Source organism: Vulpes lagopus, chromosome 1 (assembly GCF_018345385.1).
Source record: "Vulpes lagopus strain Blue_001 chromosome 1, ASM1834538v1, whole genome shotgun sequence".
Classification (NCBI taxonomy): Eukaryota; Metazoa; Chordata; class Mammalia; order Carnivora; family Canidae; genus Vulpes; species Vulpes lagopus.
The window spans coordinates 105,815,383-105,836,373 of record NC_054824.1 but is presented as its reverse complement, the minus strand read 5'-3'; the positions used below and the strand labels follow the sequence as shown (position 1 = coordinate 105,836,373).

At 45.5% G+C, this 20,991-nt stretch overlaps 1 pseudogene; it reads right to left on the bottom strand.

Moving 5' to 3' along the window:
- Nucleotides 1-1,223: 1,223 nt before the first annotated feature.
- On the bottom strand, nucleotides 1,224-1,724 carry LOC121473271 (annotated as a pseudogene).
- Between the last annotated feature and the right edge of the window lie 19,267 nt (nucleotides 1,725-20,991).

The window sequence follows — 20,991 nt, the reverse complement described above, 5'->3', positions numbered from 1 at the left end:
TACTCTATGATGTAAACTTGTGGTCATCTCAACGAAACCCTTTAACAACCTTCGAGAGAGTCCCTGTAAGCCGTATTCACAGGTGGCTCCATGCGTGATGCATCATTACAGATAATGATGGAACCAACATTAAGTATATGGTGTTAGGGAACTGCAGAGGCAAGAAGATCTACACTGCTTCGATGCAAACAAGTTCCAAGGAGTCATGACATTATGAGTAATAACAGTGTTGCTACCTTTTTCTTACAATTATGATTAGTCAGGAATGAACAGGAAGAGATGGTTCATGGTCCTGAACAGGAAGGGGTGGTGCCTGGACACTATAGAAAGTCTTCACATGTATCGATAGGACAATAAACAAACATGTAAGTACCTATTCTCTGCCCATGATTCTAAATTCTCATCAACAAATCAGTATTTCCTGTAGGTCTGTGAAATATATAATATATCTTTAAATCAGATTGTTTATACAGTTGGAGCCCTACCAAAAATATCTGTCCGAGGCACTCTAGACCCTTAGGACAGCCCTGTTCATACCTTTCATTTCTTCTTTTTATTATTTTTTTAGGATTTTATTTATTTCTTAGCGAGAGAGAGAGCATGAGCAGGGGAGAGAGGGAGAGAGGATCTGAAGCAGACTCCAGGCTAAGCATAGAGCCTGACACAAGGCTCAGTCCCATGACCGTGAGATCAGGACCTGAGCCGAAACCAAGAGTCAGATGCTCGATCAACGGACGCTCAGGTGCCCTTATACCTCTCACTTCTTGTTCTCAGATTGCTCGGACACAGCCACATGGGGCTCATGGGAATCCACTCAGTGCCTGTGTATGCAGGCAAGTTAGCACCCATCCCATGGAGCAGAAATGACCAATGGTAGCTGGGAACCAGTAAGTAAATGCTTTCCTCTTTCTTTACCCAGAGGGATGAACCCAGACATGTTTCATGTGGCCTCGAAAAGGGACTCATAGGGCCAGGCAACTAATGATCCACAAAAGTGAGCAAATCCATAATGCAGCTTTAGGTTGACCCTCTCTTTGTTCTGGTTTTGTCTTTTTCTCTCTCTTTCTTTCTTTCTTTCTTTCTTTCTTTCTTTCTTTCTTTCTTTTTAGGGCACAGAGTAAGTTTATTTGGTGAGTGCTGACAGCAAATATCCAAGAGAGACAAGCTGGCAAAAGCGCTGTGACAAGAGGACCTAGGACACCTTCTAGGCTATATGCTAGTCTCACACAGGGGAAGGCACGGGGCTCAGGCACACCAGGGACATCCTCAGCCATTCAGCACCATATGGACGAGCTCTTCATAGTTGATACAACAATTGCTGTCCTCGTGCCCTGCCACCAGCATCTCTACTTCCTCCTCTGTCATTTTCTCATCCAGTGTGACAAGAACGTGCCAGATTTCAGCACCCATGACGGTGCCATTCCCTTCCTTGTCAAACACCCAAAGGTCTTCAACGTAGTCCTCATAGGTGCCCTGGTCCTTGTTCTTGGCCATAGTCTGCAGCATGGGCAGAAAGTATTCAAAGTCCAGGACCTTCACATCCATCTCATTGCTCTTGGGGTTCCCAGGACCTTGAGCACCTCAGTGTTGGTGGGGTTCTGGCCCAGGGCCCTCATCACATTCCCACACTAGCTGTACAGGATCTTGCCATCCCTCGTTTGGTCGAACAGCTGAAAAGCCTCTTTGAACTCTGCAGTCTAGTCTTCATTGAAATCACACATCTTGACAGCTTCTGTTCTGTTTTTCTCCCCGACCCCTCAGTTTTACTTCCTGGGGCCCCATCGTCTAACACGATGCTTGATTATAAACCCTTGTCTTGGGATCCCTGGGTGGCGCAGCGGTTTGGCGCCTGCCTTTGGCCCAGGGCGCGATCCTGGAGACCCGGGATCGAATCCCACGTCGGGCTCCGGGTGCATGGAGCCTGCTTCTCCCTCTGCCTATGTCTCTGCCTCTCTCTCTCTCTCTCTCTCTGTGTGTGACTATCATAAGTAAAAAAAATAAATTAAAAAAATAAAAAAAAATAAACCCTTGTCTCAGGCTCTGCTTTCTGAGGATCTAGACTAAAACAGGAAGTTGAAATGTATGCACCTCAACAGATAGAAGGGACGGACGAGAAAGAAGCACATGACAAGTGCTTAACTGTTTGTTTTAAACTGTGTAACAAAGATTGCCAACTTGGAGGCAGTAAATTCAACTCATGTAGGGCACTGTGGTGAAGCACACTTGCCTTCCCCCCACATGTGATTCCGGCCACAGAATTGGGAACCCTGTGACAGGGAGCTGCTGTGTCTCTGCAAGTGTGTGAGACCAAACTTTCTGGGTGGGTTTCCAGCAGAACGGGGACATTTTTTTTTCCTTTCTCTCTCTCTCTCTCTCTCTCTCTCTCTCTCTCTTCAATTATTTACTGATGTTAGAAAGAGAGAGAAAGAAAGAATGCAAACAGTGGGAGAGGCAGATGGAGAGGGGATGGGACAATCTTCCAGCAGATTCAGATTCAGAGCCAGGACCCTGAGATCATGACCTGAGTCTAGCTGAAATCAAGAGCCAGCCACTTCACCCACTGAGCCACTCACGTGCCCCAGGGTGGGGGCATTTTCTGATGTGGAGGAGACATTTGGGTGGAAGTGTGCCAGGGAAAAAAATTAGGGACTGCTGCTATGTAAGACAGAGTTTTAGAAAACATAGAGATTTGTCATAATAACCAAACACTGGGATGTGAAAAAAAAAAAAAAAGCCTTTATCTAGGAGACAGGGTTTATGTCTGTTCTCTAGAGCTGCCATAGCAAAGTATCACAGACCAGGTGGCTTAAACAACAGAAATGTATTTCCTTGAGTTTTGGAGGCTGGAAGTCCACGGTCAAGGTGTCCAAGGTCAGGGTTGGTTTCCTCCGAGGCCTCACCCTCTGGCTTGTAGGTGGTCGTCTTCTCCCTCCATGTTCCCTCTGTGTGTGTCTGTGTCCTTGCCTCCTTCTAAGGACGCCAGTCAGATTGGACAGGACCCACCCTAGTGGCCTCTCTAGCTTAATTACCTCCTTAAAGGCCCTTTCTCCAGACACAGTCACATTCTGAGGTCCTGGGGAGTTAGGACTTCAGCATATGAATGGGGCCAGGGGTGGGGCCATGGGGAAGGGGATACATTGCAGCCCATAACAGGGTTTGAGGGGCCTTGAAAGGTGAGCTGCACTGTGGTGTTTTCAGATGCCCTCCAGGAGATTAAACTTATTTTTTTTCTTCTTTGGTGAAAAAAGTGCAGACAATCATCCTGACCGACCTTAGGAGAATCCATCACTTATGAGACAAGCAAAGTACCCCGTGCCCCCAGTGAGATCTCTGTGTGGTGACCCATCTGGACCCCTTTTGGGGTATCACACACTGCTTGTCAAGTGTGTATACACTGCACTTTTATGTATAAGGATCCAGGGGAGAAGCTATGGGTTGACTGGCGCGGCCCCCTGAGGACAGTCTGGCCAGGACACTAGGAGAAGTCATCCTAACCTGACTACAAAGTTGAAGTGCACGGAGCTCCTAGAACATGTAGATGGAAGAGGGGATGATAGGGCAGAGAGAGGCTCAGAACCAGGCCAGGAGAAGTATCTGGAATAGAAGATCCAGCCTGACATTCACCCCCCGCCCCCCCCAACCAAGGTTAGCTGAGCTGCTCTCTGTACTCCCCTGGCAGCTCCTGGGCTGGAGGCGGGGCTTGAGCTCTGTCCTCCAGAGACCTGTTGGGGCATGCTGGTGTACCTGGGGCCTCACCTTGGTGAGGTGGCAGCACTGCCAGGTGTCCACATTCTCCTACGTCAGCAGGAGTGATCACATCCCACTGGGGCATTTGCCCTCTGGCCCTCCTGCCCCTCTCTCCCCTCCCCCTTACCCCAGTCAACTTCCCGGTAACCCGAGCCTCATGCATGACAAGACAAACTTTCTGAGGTGGTTTCCAGGAAGAACAGGGACATTTTCATCTGCGAGGGAGATGCTCTGCTTCTGCTACAGAGACACGCTGCCTTCCCATCAGCTCTGACAGCCTTTTGTCTGCCTCTTACACTTGTGCCAAGCTTTTGCCGTGTCCCGCTGGGCCTGATGAACAAATCTGGGCCCACTTGGCTGTTTCTGACCAATAGAGAGTGAGCTGAGTGCCAGCAAGAAGGGTGATGGCTCCTTGTCAATGGTGGGAGTGACAGAGGCAGAGAATTCTCCAGCTGGGCATTTTGGGCTGGCACACAGCATCACACTGGGCCAGCGGCAGGTGTTCCAGATGGCCAGCCTGGGGCCTGTTTGTCTCTGTTGCCAGCTTTTGTTTATGTCCCACAGTTGATACCATCCCCATCACACGCATGTTCAGTGCCGGGCACTCCTGGAAATGCAAGCAGAAGGCTTCTGGATGGAGGTGGCATTTTAAGAAATATTTCCCATACAAAGGCGATCAAATGAGACAACTTTCTTGTGGGAAATGTTGCAGGCCATTAAACTACTGAATGCTTGTTGACACAGCATCTGAGTAGGTCAGTCAGGAACTCAGTATTCTAGAAAGTAAGAATGTTTTTCAACAGTGTGCCACTTGAAACGAAGGCTAACCCAGGAAATGTAGATTGTGTGGGGCTCTAGGAACTCCTAGAAATCACGAGTTGGTTAAAACGTTTAGTGCTACATGATTTCATTTACATGGAGTTTAAGAACAACAAAACTAACTGAGGTGCGAAAAGTCAGAGATTATGGTTACCTATGAGAGGAGTGGGCCAGGAGGGGTAGGAAGGAATCTTCACTTCATTATGGAAATGGACGACATCTTGACTTGGGTGGTGGTTACATATGTGAAAATCCTTTGTATATATACGTGTATATATATGTATATGAGTGTATAAACACACTTAAGGGTTGTGCACTCAAGCATGTGTGATAAACCTCAATACAAAAATTAAAACTTTTTCCCAGTGCCTACTGTATGCCAGGTACTGGTCTAGGCACTCAGAATACACATTCTCGTTCCAGAGATAGACCCCCAGGCAGTTATAACATGGTGCACTAAGAGCCGTTGCCTACCCACATCCATTTCTTCCTTCGGGAGTAACAGAATCCTGATGCTCGGCTGGAAACACTGCCACCAGGTAGATGTTACACCTCCCGGGCTTCTTTACCCATGTGTGGGCCCCGGATTAGATTCTGGCCAATGTGACATGAGTGGAAATGCCACGAGTGGTAGCCAGGAAGACTGCTTAAAGGGTGGGAGGCCCTTTAGGTACCCTGGCCTGTCCTGCCATCCCAATGTCTGCAGTGTCGACCAGAAGACTGCATTTCCAGCTGCCATTTTGGACAGGTGGTAACCTTGAGGGTGAAAGTGAGTTTGTTGGAGCAGAAGGAATTGGGTGACTGTGGAGTCACCATGACAGCACCAGATGGCCTGCCCTCAGATGGTTTTTTCAGTGAATAAACTTGTGTGTGTTTAAGTCACTGTGTCTCACCACCCACATAATGACAAGCTAAGATCAAAGTAAACACAGAGTGCCATGGGAGACACATAAGGTCTCTAGCTAAGCATGGGGGGACAGGCTGTCATTGGAGACATTACCTTAGACAAGGTACCACTTAAGCAGAGTCTTAAAGGATGAGAAAGCTTAGCTAAGAGGTATAATCAGCCTTTTAAAATGTTTCCATGAGACCCCCCATCCACGTAGAGAAGTCTACCTAGGTCATTCAAATCCAAAGAGACACTCTCCTGCCTTCAGGGAGCTGGTAATTTGCTCTGCCTCTTGGATAAGTAGCAACTAGCAGTGTCTCACTTTTAGTGGTTCTTTTTTTTAATTTTTTTAAAAGATTTTTTAAAAAATTTATTTATTCATAGACACAGAGAGAGAGAGGCAGAGACACAGGCAGAGGGAGAAGCAGGCTCCATGCACCGGGAGCCCGATGTGGGATTCGATCCCGGGTCTCCAGGATCGCGCCCTGGGCCAAAGGCAGGCGCCGAACTGCTGCGCCACCCAAGGATCCCTAGGGGCTGCCCCTTTTAGTGGTTCTTTGAATATATTTTGATACAATGAATAAGTGAACCTTTATTTTTTATTTGATTTGGAATACTCCCCAGTTACAATGAAAGCTCTATTTTATGCTCAAAGGTCATTTTTCTTTCTTTCTTTCTTTCTTTCTTTCTTTCTTTCTTTCTTTCTTTCTCTTTCTTTCTTTCTTTGTAAACTCAAAACTTTATGGCGAATGACATGCAAGACCTCTATTCTAGAAATTTTAAAACACTGCTGAGCTATATTAAAGAAAACCTAAATGAATGCATTGAGCTATCCCTTGTTGTTCAGATATCCATTTCCCTCAAATTGAGACCTTTTTCCATCTTCTAATGTGTGCATCTCATGCTATAATTTTCCTCTAAGTGCTACTTTAGGGACATTCCACAAATTAATATGTTTTGTTTTCATTTTCATTCCACTTAAATTCTTTTTTAAAAAGATTTATTTATTTACTTACTTATTTATTTATTTATTTATTTATTTATTTATTTATTTATTTATTAATTTATTTGAGAGAGAGAGAGAGCATGAGCAGGAAGGACAGAGGGATACAGAGAGGGAGAGTGTCCTGAGCAGACTCTGCACTGAGGATGGAGCCGGATTCAGGGCTCAATCTCATGACCTTGAGATTATAACCTGAGCTGAAACCAAAAGTAAGATGCTTTGAGAGTCTGCCTTTGGCTCAGGGCGTGATCCCAGGGTCCTGGGATGGAGTCCCACATCAGGTTCCCCGCAGGGAGCCTGTTTCTCCTTCTGCCTGTGTCTCTGCCTCTCTCTGTGTCTCTCAAGAATAAATAAATAAAATCTTTAAAAAACAAAAAAAGACTCAGATGGTTAATTGACTGAGCCACCCAGGTGCCCATTCATTCCACTCAAATTCTTCCCTAATTCTCACTTGAGTTCTTTGACTCCTTGGTTACTTGAACATGGAGTAGACAACATACAGATATTTGAGGACTGTCCAGATATCTTTCTGTTCTCTGTTTCTGGTATGATCCCATTATGGTCTGAGATCATAACTTTCTATAATTTCAATTATTTTAAATTAATCGAAGTTTGTTTTACGGAAGACATTGGTAAAGATCCTGTAAAGAATGTGCATTTTGCTGTCATTGTCTGGAATGTTCTAGAAACTCAATGAGGTCAAGATGGTTGATATTGTTACCCAGGTCCGCTAAATCTTTACTGATTTTCTTGTTATTTGTTCTATTGATTAGCAACACCATGGACTAAGGGGTGGGGATGGAGGGCCAGAATTTTTCTGTGTCTCTTCTCTACCTTCGGCTTTCCCATGTACCTTCTCCACAAAGGGAGCCTCTTCCTTTCCATTCTCTCGCCTCTCCTCCAGTGCAGACTGCTGTTGCTTGTTCTGTGGTGCTTGCCAGCCAGGTGGTGGGTATGGAAGGGTGAGAATGGGGTTCTCTGGTGTGCGGACTCAGCCCCAACAGCCTTGGGCAGGTACTGGTCTCTGAGTCTTAGAAGTGGGGCTCTCCCAGTAATCCTGACCTCACTTCAGTAACAGGAGACCTGATGGTTAGGCCTGGGACTGCATCCTGTCCCTCCTCCGGGAGTAGAGACTTTGGTCTTTTTTTCCCTCCAGTTGCAATATGTCTTCACTTGTGCTCTAGAGGCCACAGGGCTGCTGCCCTTCCCCCAGTGGCTTAATGCCTCTCATTTCGAGAAGGATATGGGTGTGATGTCATGCCTTTCCTAAAGCCATTGCCACTACTTTCTTCCAGCCCTGAACCATGGAGGAAGGTTTCTCTGGGCTCCCACCTTGCCCCAACTCTTTCATGAGTCCCTGGTGGAGGTTCATAGAGAAGATCTTCTGAGCGCTCCTAGCTCCCTTTCGTTTGCAGCTCCTGGGGGAACCGTGGCCTTCGTGATTCTTCACACATTTTAGCTGGATGCTTCTTGACATGTATGGTGGTCTTGTCTTCCCTCTTCATGCTGTTACAGGTGAGCCAGTGCTCATGTCCCATCTAACCTCTGAGGTGCCTATCTTTCTCTAGATTTCAAGATAATTATGTTGTCCTGTGACATTGGGTTTTTTTTTTTTTTTGACAAGCTCAAGAAAAGTCATGATTTTGTAGATTTCCTGTCTTTTTTTTTTCCTTGTTGTTAAGGCAGGAATGACATTCTTTAAGCTTTCTACATTCTAGGTGGAAGCCAGAAGTCAAGATATATTTTTAGATAAAAATCTTGAATCACTTTGAGTTCTTTTCCAAAAAAACATATATATCCTCTACAGATGAAAAATTAGAACCATCAAAATGATTCTCAAGAAGATGTGCCTCAAGATCTGGGGGACATTCCCAAAGCACTATTCCAAACACATGTTCAGTAAATGAGCACCGTGTAATAACTGCATAGTTTCTCAAGATGAGGACTCTCAGTGAGGACACTCATTTGAATATTCCAGTTCATTCTTTTTTTTTTTAAGTTTTTATTTAATCATTTAAGTAGTCTCTACACCCAACATGGGGCTCACACTCACTACCCGGACGTCAAGAGTCACAAGCTCTTCCACTGAGCCAGCCAGGCGCCCTGAATGTTCCAGTTCTAATGGTTCCTTACAGCCTCAGAACTACCTGGTTGCAGAAAACCTGAAACATATTGTCCTCTCAATCTCAGGAAATTTAATTAACTTCTCCAAACCTCAGTTTCCTCATTTGTAAAAATGAGGGTAATAGTTGTCTCCATATTACAGGATAATAGCACAGTTATAAAGAACTGATGTGCTGAGAAAATATTACATTTATTGTTATGTGACATAAAAATAAGTATTTATCATTTTACTTAGGAGAGAATGACCAGACACTATATTGCCCTTGTGAAACCACGAATAATACCCTTTTCCAAAGCATCCTGTTTTGGACAATAAATTGCATTCCACCCTCCCAAGATCACACAGCTAGGGAGTTGGGGCAGTTGGGTTTTGAGCACAGTTCCCTCTGAGTCAGGACTGTGGGCACCACAAGGTTAAAAGCAAGAAGACTCTCTAGGGCAGAAGCCAGGAATTCTCTTTTCTCCAGCCTTCTGCACAGGCTCCATTCCAGGATGTTCCCCAGACCAGGAATAAAGCTCCCAGTATATTCTGCGTGCAGAAGGACTCCCTCTCCCCTTATCGACTTCCTGCCCTACCCTGGGTTGCTTGGTTTTGTTTTTCGTTCCTTGCTCTTCCTAATATACATGGCCCTTATTTCAATCCTTTTACAAAATCCTCATTTAGGATTTCGCAATTGGCATCTAAAGGCAATTTTGCTTCAGTTCAGAGAAGCTCCTTTGAACTTTATAACATTTTAAAAACCCCAAACCAGTTAGGATCTGGTTAATGCATTTTAACCTAGAAACTTCAGATTTGTCTTGGGCCGGGGGGGGGGGGGGGGTGGCTCCAGAAAGCTAGGCAGGGGCCCCTCTGCAGGAGTGACAAAAGGTGGGTGGTGGGCATCCCTGGTGTGTCCTCTCTCCTTGTCTTGGGAACAGAGTGGGGAACTTACCGTCAGAAAGCACATCCCTCCTCTGTCAGGAATGGAGCTGTGACTCAGACCTAGTCAATCAGCAACTGCCAGGACCCATGGGAGGGTCTGGGGACACCCCCTGAGCCAGTGAAATTCAGTCCCGGGCTTTTCTTAAGGTCCTGGGATAGAGATATTCTCTTCCAGCCAGGGGGGTTAAGTGTGTGTGTGGGGGTGTGGGGAGTGATGCTTCGGAGCTTCTGGTGTCCTCTTCTGGTGTCCTGTCACCTCATGGGGATTTGGGAGCCAGATGCCATCCTGGGGGACATGAAAGCCAGAGGTGGGAGAGATTCCTGATGAGGCATGGTCCTGCCCCCTCGTCGCTGGGAGAGTCCAGGTTACTCCAAGGCATTCTCTGGGGAACTTGGTGATGGTACAGTGAGAACCTGGCCTTGTCAGGATATATAGAATAGTGACACCACCTGCGGTTTACCAAACGCCAGTTGTTACAGACTAATTGCTCCCTTCATAACCTCCCGGTGTCTTGCCCTCTGAAGATGCCTTTTGCAGCAACTGCTAGCAATCTTTCCCCACTTCTTGAATCTGGGCTGGCTTATGACTCCTGTCGTACAGAAGTGAGTGGCAAGAGTGATAGGGTGCCAGCATCAGGCCTAGGGCACTGCATGGGAAAAAGCCCGGGCTGGCCTATTGGACCACGAGAGACTGTGTGCAACAGGGCAGCAGCACCTTGACCACAGCGGGCAACTCACATGGGCAGAGCCGCCTAGCCACCAGGGCACTGGCCACAGACGCGTGAGGGAGCCCAGCAAAGGCCCGAAGAACCACGCAATGGAGCCTCGCCTAAGTTACTGGCCTGCAGAATTGTGGGCTAAGGAAGTGGTTGTCTTCAGCCACTAACTTCTGCTGTGATCTGATACTCCTACTGATCGAGGCACTCTGTAAACGTTAATCAAGCACCCTGGCTTTGGAGACAGACAAGTCTGATTTTGAGTCATGGCTCTATAGCCTCCCGGCTGTGTGACCTTTTTCTTTTTTTTTTTTTTTAAGATTTTATTTATTTATTCATGAGAGACATAGAGAGAGAGACACACACAGGCAGAGGGAGAAGTGGGCTCCATGCTGGGAGCCCGATGCGGGACTCAATCCCAGGGATCACGCCCTGAGCCAAAGGCAGACGCTCAACTGCTAAGCCACCCAGGGGTCCCAGGTTTTCTTTTTAAATTGTTTCTGTTCAGATTTCTCATCTGTAAAATGGGCACAGTAGTACTTACAGGATTCTGTTGAAGTAAATGACAATGCTTGTGATGGGCTCAGCACAGTGCCTGTGGCACATGATAAATCCTCGTGCTCATGATCTTTGCTAGGAGCTAGCAGGTGTTGTGCCCATTCTCCAGATGAGGAGACAGAATTGCAGAAGGCCAACATGACGATAATAGTGATCAAATATGGAGGATCCCCTATGGCCTGAAATGTTCATAAGCTGCGTCTTCCAGACTTGGAGTCACAGGAGCCATAGGTGCAGCACAACCCCTGTGGGCCCCGGTGAACAGATGGTCTGGTTGGGTCTGGGTGGGGAAGAGAGCCCACCTTCTCACCTCCTGGAGAGAGCATGATGATTGGGCCTCCAGAGCCCCCAGAGCCCCCAGAGCCTCCAGAACCTCCAGGCTGGTATTCTTTCAGGGAGGAGTTATAGACGAGAACTGGGGAGCAGGAGAAGGTCTAGAAGATTCCGGGAGGTGCCACTTCATCCTCATTCAGTTTTTAGTGAGTGCCAATAGGGAGGGAATTCTGCAATTCCCCAGTCGCTTTCGCATTCTGCTTCCCACAATTGGGTCATCTGCTGCTGAGCCCCACGGGGCACCTTGTCTAGACTCTCTCTCTGCCTCCGTCCAGACAAAGCCGGAACAATGAATCATAGAATAAATAGGTCTTGGACTCTATGTTCTTCCAAAAGCCAGAACAATTCCATCCCGATTCTTACCACCAAAACTGTACTTACACACATGTACTTTTATGGTACTTCTACTTCCTATCCCCTGATTGCCCTTCCCTCCTCCTTCTCTTTCTCGACACGGTCCATCTCAACACACGTGTACACACACACATACACACACCACACACACAGACACTGTCTTCTATCAGAGTAGTATTTAGACTTGGGGTTTTCATAGTATATTTCATTTTTCTCTATGTTATTTCTCACTGCCTGACATATTTTCTATTTTCTAGCTCTATTATATAAGCTCTAAGAGCCATGTTTTGCTCCTGATGTAGCCCCAGTGCCTAGAACAATGCCCAACAGTGCGAGTGCTAAAAAATACTTGTTGTAGGAGTGAGTGAATGAATGAAGCAGGTGTGTGTGTCAGGATGGGATTCACAGTTTTGGGGAGGCGTGGCTGGCTGGTGACTGGAGAGTCAACAAACGTCTTGTGTGACACTTTTCAAAACACTCTATGGATGGTCATCATCTGGGATGCTTACAGCCCCTCGGGAAGTCCTCAGGCCTGTGATGTTGTTCCCACACGACAGATGAAGTTGAGACCTAGGTAGGTCGAGGATCTAAGATTGTAGAATCTTTTGATGGAAGACCCAGCTAGTTTCCATATTCTCCTGAGGTGGGGATGAAGAGCCAGAGCACACAGATGGAAAGTGAAGGTGAGGACAAAAGCAGTTGACAAACATACCGCCATTTTGATTGTGCTGGTCATTTTTGTCCGATTCCTCTCTTGTAGGCAAATGCCAAGCCCCCAACGAACTTGCTCACAAACCAAAGGTGGACCTATTGTCCTAAATGGGTTTTTTTGCACAAGACTTAGGAAGAGATTGTCTTCTATCTGTGCTGTCATACAAATCAAGGTGATGTGTTTTGCCTTCCAATAAACTCTTGCGATAATTACAACAGCAGATTTCTAGTTAATTTTTCACGTTCAGACAACTTTGAATGAGGTTTCTTGACTTAAGCTATTTTTAGAACCACTAAGAAGAATGTTCTTTCCTCCTTTCCCTGCCTTTGTTGTTGTTTATTTGTTTTGCTATTTTGCATATGTTTTTATTGGTGTTCAATTTGCCAACATATAGCATAACACCCAGTGCTCATCTCATCAAGTGCCCCCCTCAGTGTCCATCACCCCGTCACCCCAATCCCCTGCCCACCTCCCCTTCCATCACCCCTTGTTCATTTCCCTGTTAGGGGTCTCTCATGGTTTGTCACCCTCTCTGATATTTCCCACTCATTTTCTCTCCTTTCCCCTTTAATCCCTTTCACTATTTTTTATATCCCCCGTATGAGTGAGATCATATAATGTTTGTCCTTCTCCAACTGACTTACTTCGCTCAGCATAATACCCTCCAGTTCCATCCACGACGAAGCAAATGGTGGGTATTTGTCGTTTCTAATTGCTGAGTAATATTCCATTGTATACATAAACCACATCTTCTTTATCCATTCATCTTTTGGTGGACACTGAGGCTCCTTCCACAGTTTGGCTATTGTGGACATTGCTGCTGTGAACATTGGGGTGCAGGTGTCCTGCTGTTTCACTGCATCTGTATCCCTGCCTTTGTTGTTAAACCAACCTTCCTCCTTCCTCTACTTTCTTTATTAGGGGTTAGTTTCAATCTTTACCTCAGTATTGACAGGAGCCTCAGAAGCAGGGAGCAGGGAATGGTGTTCTGACAACGTGGGGCCAGAGCATGCAGCTGACTTGGGCCTCTGCAAACTGGTTATGTGCCTGAGAACTTTTGAAAGAAAACATACAGACTGACGTCCTGTGCTTCCTTTGATTGACAATGTGCTGACACTTGTGGGCACTTTAGGAACTAGGCTATGGGAACTTTACTGTTGTCCTTAGTGACATCTGCCATCTATCTTTTCAATCCAAGGCTTAATTGTCTACCTGGAGAGCAGTGAGGTTTATCACAATGCTCGTATTATTTCAATTCAGTCGTCTTTCTGTTTATTTAGCAAAATGTAAAGGAACCCTCTAATTCTGCCAAGTTAATTAGAACAGTTAAATAACAAAGCAATGTGGTCTATACCCCTCTCGTCTTCAGTAATAATTCTCCATACTTAAAGTACTGCCCGGCTTATGTTAGGGGCTTGATGAATTTTTGTTGAATGGATGAAAGAATGTGCTCAATGCCAGAAGGGGCAGTTCAGGCCTTCCTAATGTGTCCCTGGGTCACCACAATATTATCCCACAATATATTATTATATATTATCAATATGGTGAGGTGTCCCAAACTCTCACCATCTCCCACCCTCATCCATTCTCCACCTTACTGCTGTAATCTTTATGAATTGAAAGTATGCTTGTGTCATGCCCAAGCCTAAAACAAGCCTCATAACAAGTGTAAAATACTTTAGCAGCCCTCCATGGCTCTTTAGTTCTGTCAGGATAAAGTTTATTATGTCATTCACTTGTTCAGGGAACTGAAGGCCTCCAAAGGCTGTTTTATGAACCGTGCTTGAATGTCTCTAGTGACAGGGATCCTACTATGCATTCATCACATATTTAGCCTATTCTGTGATGAAAGAGCCAAGACTGGACACTAGAACTCTTGTGTGTTAGTCAGGATTCTCCAGAAAAACAGAATCAATAGGTAGGTAGGTAGATAGGTAGGTAGGTAGGTACGTAGGTAGGTACATAGATAGATGAAGAGATTTGTTAAAGGAACTGGTCATGCAGTACGGAGGCCAAGGAGTCCTCTAATCTCCTGCCTGTAAGCAGAGAACCAGGAAAGTCTGTGATATAGCAGTCTGAGTATAAAGGCTAAGAACTGAAAGCACCAAAGTCTGAGGGCAGAAGGCGATGGATGTCTCAGCTCAGGCAGAGAAAACAAAACACTGCCTTTTTGTTCTATTCTGGCCCTCAATGTATTGGACAATGCCCACTCACATGGAGGAGGGCCATCTGCTTTACTCAGTTCACCAACTCAAATTCAAATCTCTTCCAGAAACTCCCTCACAGGCACACCCAGAAATAATGTTTCACCAGCTCTCCAGGCATCCCTTAGCCCAGTCAAGTCAACACAAGATTAACTACAATGTCCTGGATCTCTTTCCAGTGTTATTCTGTGAGACTGCTGCTCAGTTCTTTTGAGGAATCCTAAATTGCTGAAGAGTGAGAAGAATCTGGCAACTTCCCTGGGGAAAGTAGTTGGGAAAACTCAGGAGGAGCAGAGAGAAGATCTTCAGGCTTGGAATGGGAGCCCCTTGTAATCTCTGATTCAGCTGGGTCATGGTCCTCCTAAAGGAGGACAGATACAAGAGGAGGAAGGAAAAAGAAATTAGAGTGGAAATCCTGTGTAAATAATTCCTTTATTAATGGTGCCTTAGCAGGTAAGAAGGACAACTTCTTCAGGAAACTCCTTTGGGTGATACTTCTGAATGAGGCTGAGGAGAAATCTCAAAGTCTGAGGTTCTCAGGAGAGAATATCCCAACTTTTTCTCTGATGGTTATGGGAGAAAAATCATCAAATGGAGATTCATTGGGTGTCCAATGGGCCCAGACTCAGTGCTGATTTAAATTCTCTTAAAGCCTTACTTTTCACAATAACTGTGTAATGTGGGGACAGAGACTGAATCTGAGTACTTTCTTTGCTTAAGCTTTCACAGTAAGTGATTGGGGAAGAAATAAGCCAGACCCCAAGAGTCAATGAAAGTTAAAGAGCTTTTCCTATTCAGAGCCTCCTTTGTATGGATGCCTGCAGAAAACACAGACTTGGGCTCCCATGACCTTTGCTAGGGCATTCTTGGAGTCAACGTGGTGGTCTGGAGAACTCTGGAGAGTGAATAAGTGGAGAGTCTACTTCTTAGGAAGGGGCTGGCTTTCAGAGGTGGTCATTATAATGATGTAGAAACATGTGATAGGCTGAAGGGAAAATGCTTGTGAACTGAGAAGTCCTGGAGAGCTACGGAGAGGAGGAGGAGAGAGAGGAGGGAGGCTGTCACAACCCTGAGGAGGAAGCTTCTTTCATTTTTTAGAGTGGAAAGATAGGACGGGTCCCCAAGCACACCCCTCCATCATGGCTGGTTGGGGACACAGCCTTGTTTCCTGGTAGCTGAGAGAGCCAGACCTTTGTTAACCCAGGAAAGAGGAGCAATCTGTTCTTGCCATGGCTACTTTCATTTATTCACTTGCTTGTTCATTCTGCAACTGTTTACTGCATGTCTACTATGTGACAGGTACTTGTCTATCTTCTTTGGTTTATGGTACCTTAATGCTTTCCTTTATCATCCCAAAGCTGGTAGCACCCATTCTTTTCTGGGTCTCCGGACTCATACATTAGAAGTTGTCTGATTATTTCTTGATGTAACAAGCTATCCTAAAACATAATGACTTAGAGCAAACATTTATTGTTATCACTCATAATTTTGTGAGTTTATTGTGCTCAGCCAGGCCATTCTCATTTAGAGTCCCTTAGGAATTTGCAGTCAAGTGGCAGCTGGGCCTGGAGTCACCTGAAGGCTTGAATGAGCTACATCCATGAGGGCTCACTTGCAGGGCTGGCAGTATATGCCGTGGCCTGGGAGTGCACATGAGGCTGTTGACAGTAGAATCTACATGTGCCCTTCGTCGCAGACATCTCATAATACAGTGGTGGCAGGATTCCTGGGGAAGCATCCCGAGAGCAAGAGTTAAAAGACTCCTAAGCAGAAGCTGCAAGTCTTCTTAGGACTTAGCTCAGAAGTCCTGGAATATCAGTCCTGCTGTGTTATGTTGTCAAGGATTACTAAAGATAGCCTCTTTTCTAGGAGAGGGGACTAGACTCTGCCTCTTCCTGTGAGGCCCAGTATGATAGTAAAGGGAGGACAGAATTGTTTGGGGCCACATCATGGAAGACTAACTACCACAATTTGCCTTCAGGTTCTAACAACTCACATCCTTGCCGTATCTGTAGAACACACTCTCTCTCTAGTGACTCTCCAAAATTTATCCCATTTCAGCATGAGCTCAATTTCTTTTTTTTTCTTTAAAGATGTATTTATTCATTCATGAGAGAGAGAGAGAGGCAGAGACACAGGCAGAGGGAGAAGCAGGCTCCACTCAGGGAGCCTGATGTGGGACTCGATCCCAGGACTCCGGGATCATGCCCTGGGCCAGAGGCAGAAGCTCAACTGCTGAGCCACTCAGGTGTTCCTGAGCCACCCAGGTGCCTCATGAGCTCCATTTCTTATCTAAATCAGATCCCAGTGTAAATGAAGCTTCTCAACTGTTACCCGAGCCTAACCGATCTGGAGGAAGGGAGATACCCAACTCCAGCCTATTCTGGCCATCCCATCTCACCTAAACAGGGAAGAAAAAAACCCCTGAGAGATGCTTGTGAAACTCATAGTCCAGAGGCACAGACTCACTAAAAGACTGAAACCTAATTATAGGACTAGAGGACACTTTCCCTCCCCCCACACCTCACCACAATGTTACTAAAGACCTATTTATAACAGTTCCTTTTACCCAGTATTTCACATCTGGCTATTAAGAAAAAATTGCAAGGCATACTAAAAGGCAAAAAAATGCAATTTGAAGAGACAGAGCAAGTGTCAGAACAACACATGACAGGGATGTTGGAATTATCAGACCAGGAATGCAAAACAGCTATGTTGAATATGCTAAGGTCTCTAATGGATGGTAGACAGCATGCAAGAACAGATGGGCAATGCAAGCAGAGAGATGGAGATCTTGAGAAAGAACCCAAGGAAACACTATAATACATGGGGCAGCTGGTTCAATCTCAAGGTTATGAGTTCAAGCCCCACATTGGGAATAGAGATTACTTAAATAAATAAACTTAAAAAAAACCCACTGTAATTGAAATGAAGAATACTTGATGAGCTTATTAATAGACTGGACTGGGACCCCTGGTGGCTCAGCGGTTGAGCATCTGCCTTTGGCTTGATCCTGGTTTAGGGATTGAGTCCCACATCAGGCTTCCTTCAAGGAGCCTGCTTCTCCCTCTGTCTGTGTCTCTGCCTCTCTCTCTGTCTTTCATGAGTAAATCTTAAAAAAAAAAAAAAGTAGACTGGACATGACTGAAAAAAAAACAAAAGAAGAGAATGAGGAGAATATCCAAAGATTGTGGGACAACTGCAAAAACATAAGCATCATGGGAATAACACAAGGAGAAGAAAGAGAGAAAGGAAGAGAAGAAATATTTGAAACAATAATGATTGGGAATTTTCCCAAGTTAATGCCAGACACCAAACCACAGATCCAGGAAACTCAGGGAATACCAAGCAGAGTAAATGCTATGAAACTCAACATCCAGATGTATCATTGTCAAACTATAGAAAGTCAAGGATAAAGAAAAAACTTTGAAAGGGGTTGAAGGATAAAAACCACCTTAATGACAAGGTGGTTACATCTGACTTCTCAGAAACAACGCAAACAAGAAGGGAAAGGAGTGAAATATTTAATGTGGTGAGAGAGAAAAAAAAACATTGATTGAGAATCCTGTACCTTGCAAAATTATTCCTTAAAAGTGAAGGAGAAATAGACTTTCTTATACAAACAAAAGTTGAGGGGATTTGTTGCCAGTAGACCTTCCTTGCAAGAAATGTTAAAAGAAGTTATTTAGAGAGAAGGAAATGATATAGTTTAGAAACTTGGATCTGCAAAAGAAAGGAAGAGCAAAGGAGTACTAAGGTAAAATAAAAACTTTAATTTCTCTTATTCTTATTTGATCTAGTGCATAGTGGTTTCCTCAAAATAATAACAGCAGTAATGTATGTGATTATCTATGCTTTATGTGTATATATATATATATATATATATATATATACACATACATACACTTTTGTATACTTATTTGTAGGTGAAATCAATGACAGCAATGATACAAAGGACGAGAGGGAGGAATTAGGATTATTTTGTTATTATAAGGTATATTCGAATTAGTTGTCAGTCACACTTTGAAAGTAGATTTGGGGATCCCTGGGTGGCGCAGCGGTTTGGCGCCTGCCTTTGGCCCAGGGCGCGATCCTGGAGACCCGGGATCTAGTCCCACGTCGGGCTCCCAGCATGGAGCCTGCTTCTCCCTCTGCTTCTCCCTCTGCCTCTTTCTCTCTCTCTCTGTGTGACTATCATAAATAAAAAAAATTTAAAAAGAAAGTAGATTTGATTAGTAGTTAATGCGTATTGCAAACTTTAGGGCAACTACAAAAAAAGTAAACACAAAAGCATAACAGATATGCTAAGAAATGAAAGAAAATGGAATCTCACAAAGGCTCAATTCACGTGTGAAGAAAATGAGTTTAGATACACACCTTATACCTGTCACAACAATTCATAGACTGGAATGTAAAATGCAAAACCATCCAATCTCCTGAAGAGAACACAGGAGAAAACCTAGATGGCCTTGGGTTTGGCAACGATTTTTTTTTTTTTTTTTGGTACAACACTGAAACACAGCCCATTACAAAAAGATTTGATAAACTGGACTTCATTAATATTGAAAACTTCTTCTCTAAAAAGGCAATGTTGAGAGAATGACATACATGCCACAGACTGGGAGAAGATATCTGCAAAAGCTGTGTCTGATCAATGACTCTGATCCAAAACATTCAAAGAACTCTTAAAACTGCAATAAACAAAACAACCTGATTTGAAAATGGGCAAAAAATCTTAACAGACACCTCCCCAAAGAAGATACACAGATGGCAAGTAAGCACACGGGAAGATTCTCCACATCATGTGTCATCGGGGAAACGCAAAATGAAAACAATGAGATATCGCTACACACCTAATAGATTAGGATGGCCAAAATCCCGAACGCTGAGAACAGCGAGTGCTGGCGAAGATGTGCAGCAAAGGGGACCTCTCCTTCCTTGCTGATGAGGATGAAACATGGTACAGTCACTTCGGAAGTCAGTCTGGCACTTTCCTGCAAAACTAAACACACTCTTATCATATGATCCAGCCATCTTGCTTCTTGGTGCTTACCCAAAGGGGTTGAAAACCTGTGTCTACACAAAACCTATACCATGGTGTTTATAGCACATAATGGCCACAACTTGGAAGCAGCCAGGACATACTTCAGAAGGTGACTGGATGAGTAAACAGTGGGTCCATCCACACGATGGGACATTATGCAGTGCTGAGAAGCGAGCTGGCAAGCCACAGAAGGCCACGGGGAGACCTTAAATGCACATTCCTGAGTAAAAGAAGCCAATCGGAAAGGTTACAGGCTACATGATGCCAACTATAGGATGTCTGGAAAGGCAAGATTATAGACATTAAAATAGTAAACAGTTCCTTGGTTGCCCAGAGTTGTGGGCAAAGGCCAAACCCATGGGGCACGAGGGATTTTAAGGCAGGGAAGCTCTTCTGTATGATCCTATAATTGCGAATACTGGTCACACCATACGTTTGTTAAGAGCCATAGAACATACCTAGAGTGAATCCTTGTGTAAACTGCAGACTTGGGTGAGAGTGACGTGGCGATGTGTGTTCGGCGTTATGATACATGTCCCACTTCAATGGGGCTGCTGCTGGTGGGAGAGGCTGGGGGGGGGGGCGCTGGGGAGACATGGGAACTTTGTACCTCCTCTCCGTTTGATTGTGAACTGCTCTAAAAAAATAGTCTTTCAAAAGAGAGATGGAGAGAGAAAGAGAAAGAGAGAGAGAGAGAGAGAATAAAGAATTTAAGTCTCTTTTTAGTTCATTTTCCTCTTCCCTGTCTGTGATACCTTGTCCAATGCTGGCACTTGTAACCCGCAGCCAGGAAATCTCCTTGGTGGACCTACGTAGTTCTCCTTGCAGTGCTGTGGAAGCTCCCTGTGTGGCTAACTTCCCAGCACTGCAGGGGAGCACCCCCCCCCCGCCCCGCCCATCTCTATGGTCCCCATCCCCAGCTGTCAGGCTTTCACCAGCACAGTCCCCTGAGCCCTTCTGGCTTCTGCCCCTTCCCTTATCCCAAAGCCAATGCCAATTTGAGATTAAAATGTTAGATGAGGACAAGAACACAGCAGCACCCATCCTGGTGCTGGTGTCCCCTTGCCTCACCCCAGCAGCCGAGGGGACCACTCCCCCAAACATGGTCGCTCAAGCTGCTTCCCTGGCCACTGGCTCAGCTGGGTGCACGTCCCTCTGGATTGCTCCCTGGGGTGCACTCTGACAGGCTGGGGTGCAGGGTGTGGGGCTGGACACTCAGGACTCACGTGGCTGCCAGGTGGCGGCAACCTGGGGGCGGGGGGGGGGGGGGGCGGAGAGCAGAGTCCCCACCTGGTTTTTCCCGGCTGGGGTCTCTCAGGCATAACAGCTGCTTTCGGGAGAGGGAGGGTTCCAAGAGAGACGTCCCAGGACGCTGAGGCTTGTTGGAACCTCAGCGTGGCTGTGGCGATCCCAGAGTATCATTCCCACCTCACTCTGTTGGCTGAGCAGGGTGTCTGAAGTTGCTCAGATTCAAGATCAGGAAAATTAGACCCCACCTCCCCATCTGAGCTATGGAGTGCATGTGTCAGAGGGCTGGAATTATCTGGGACCATTTTTAGAAATTAC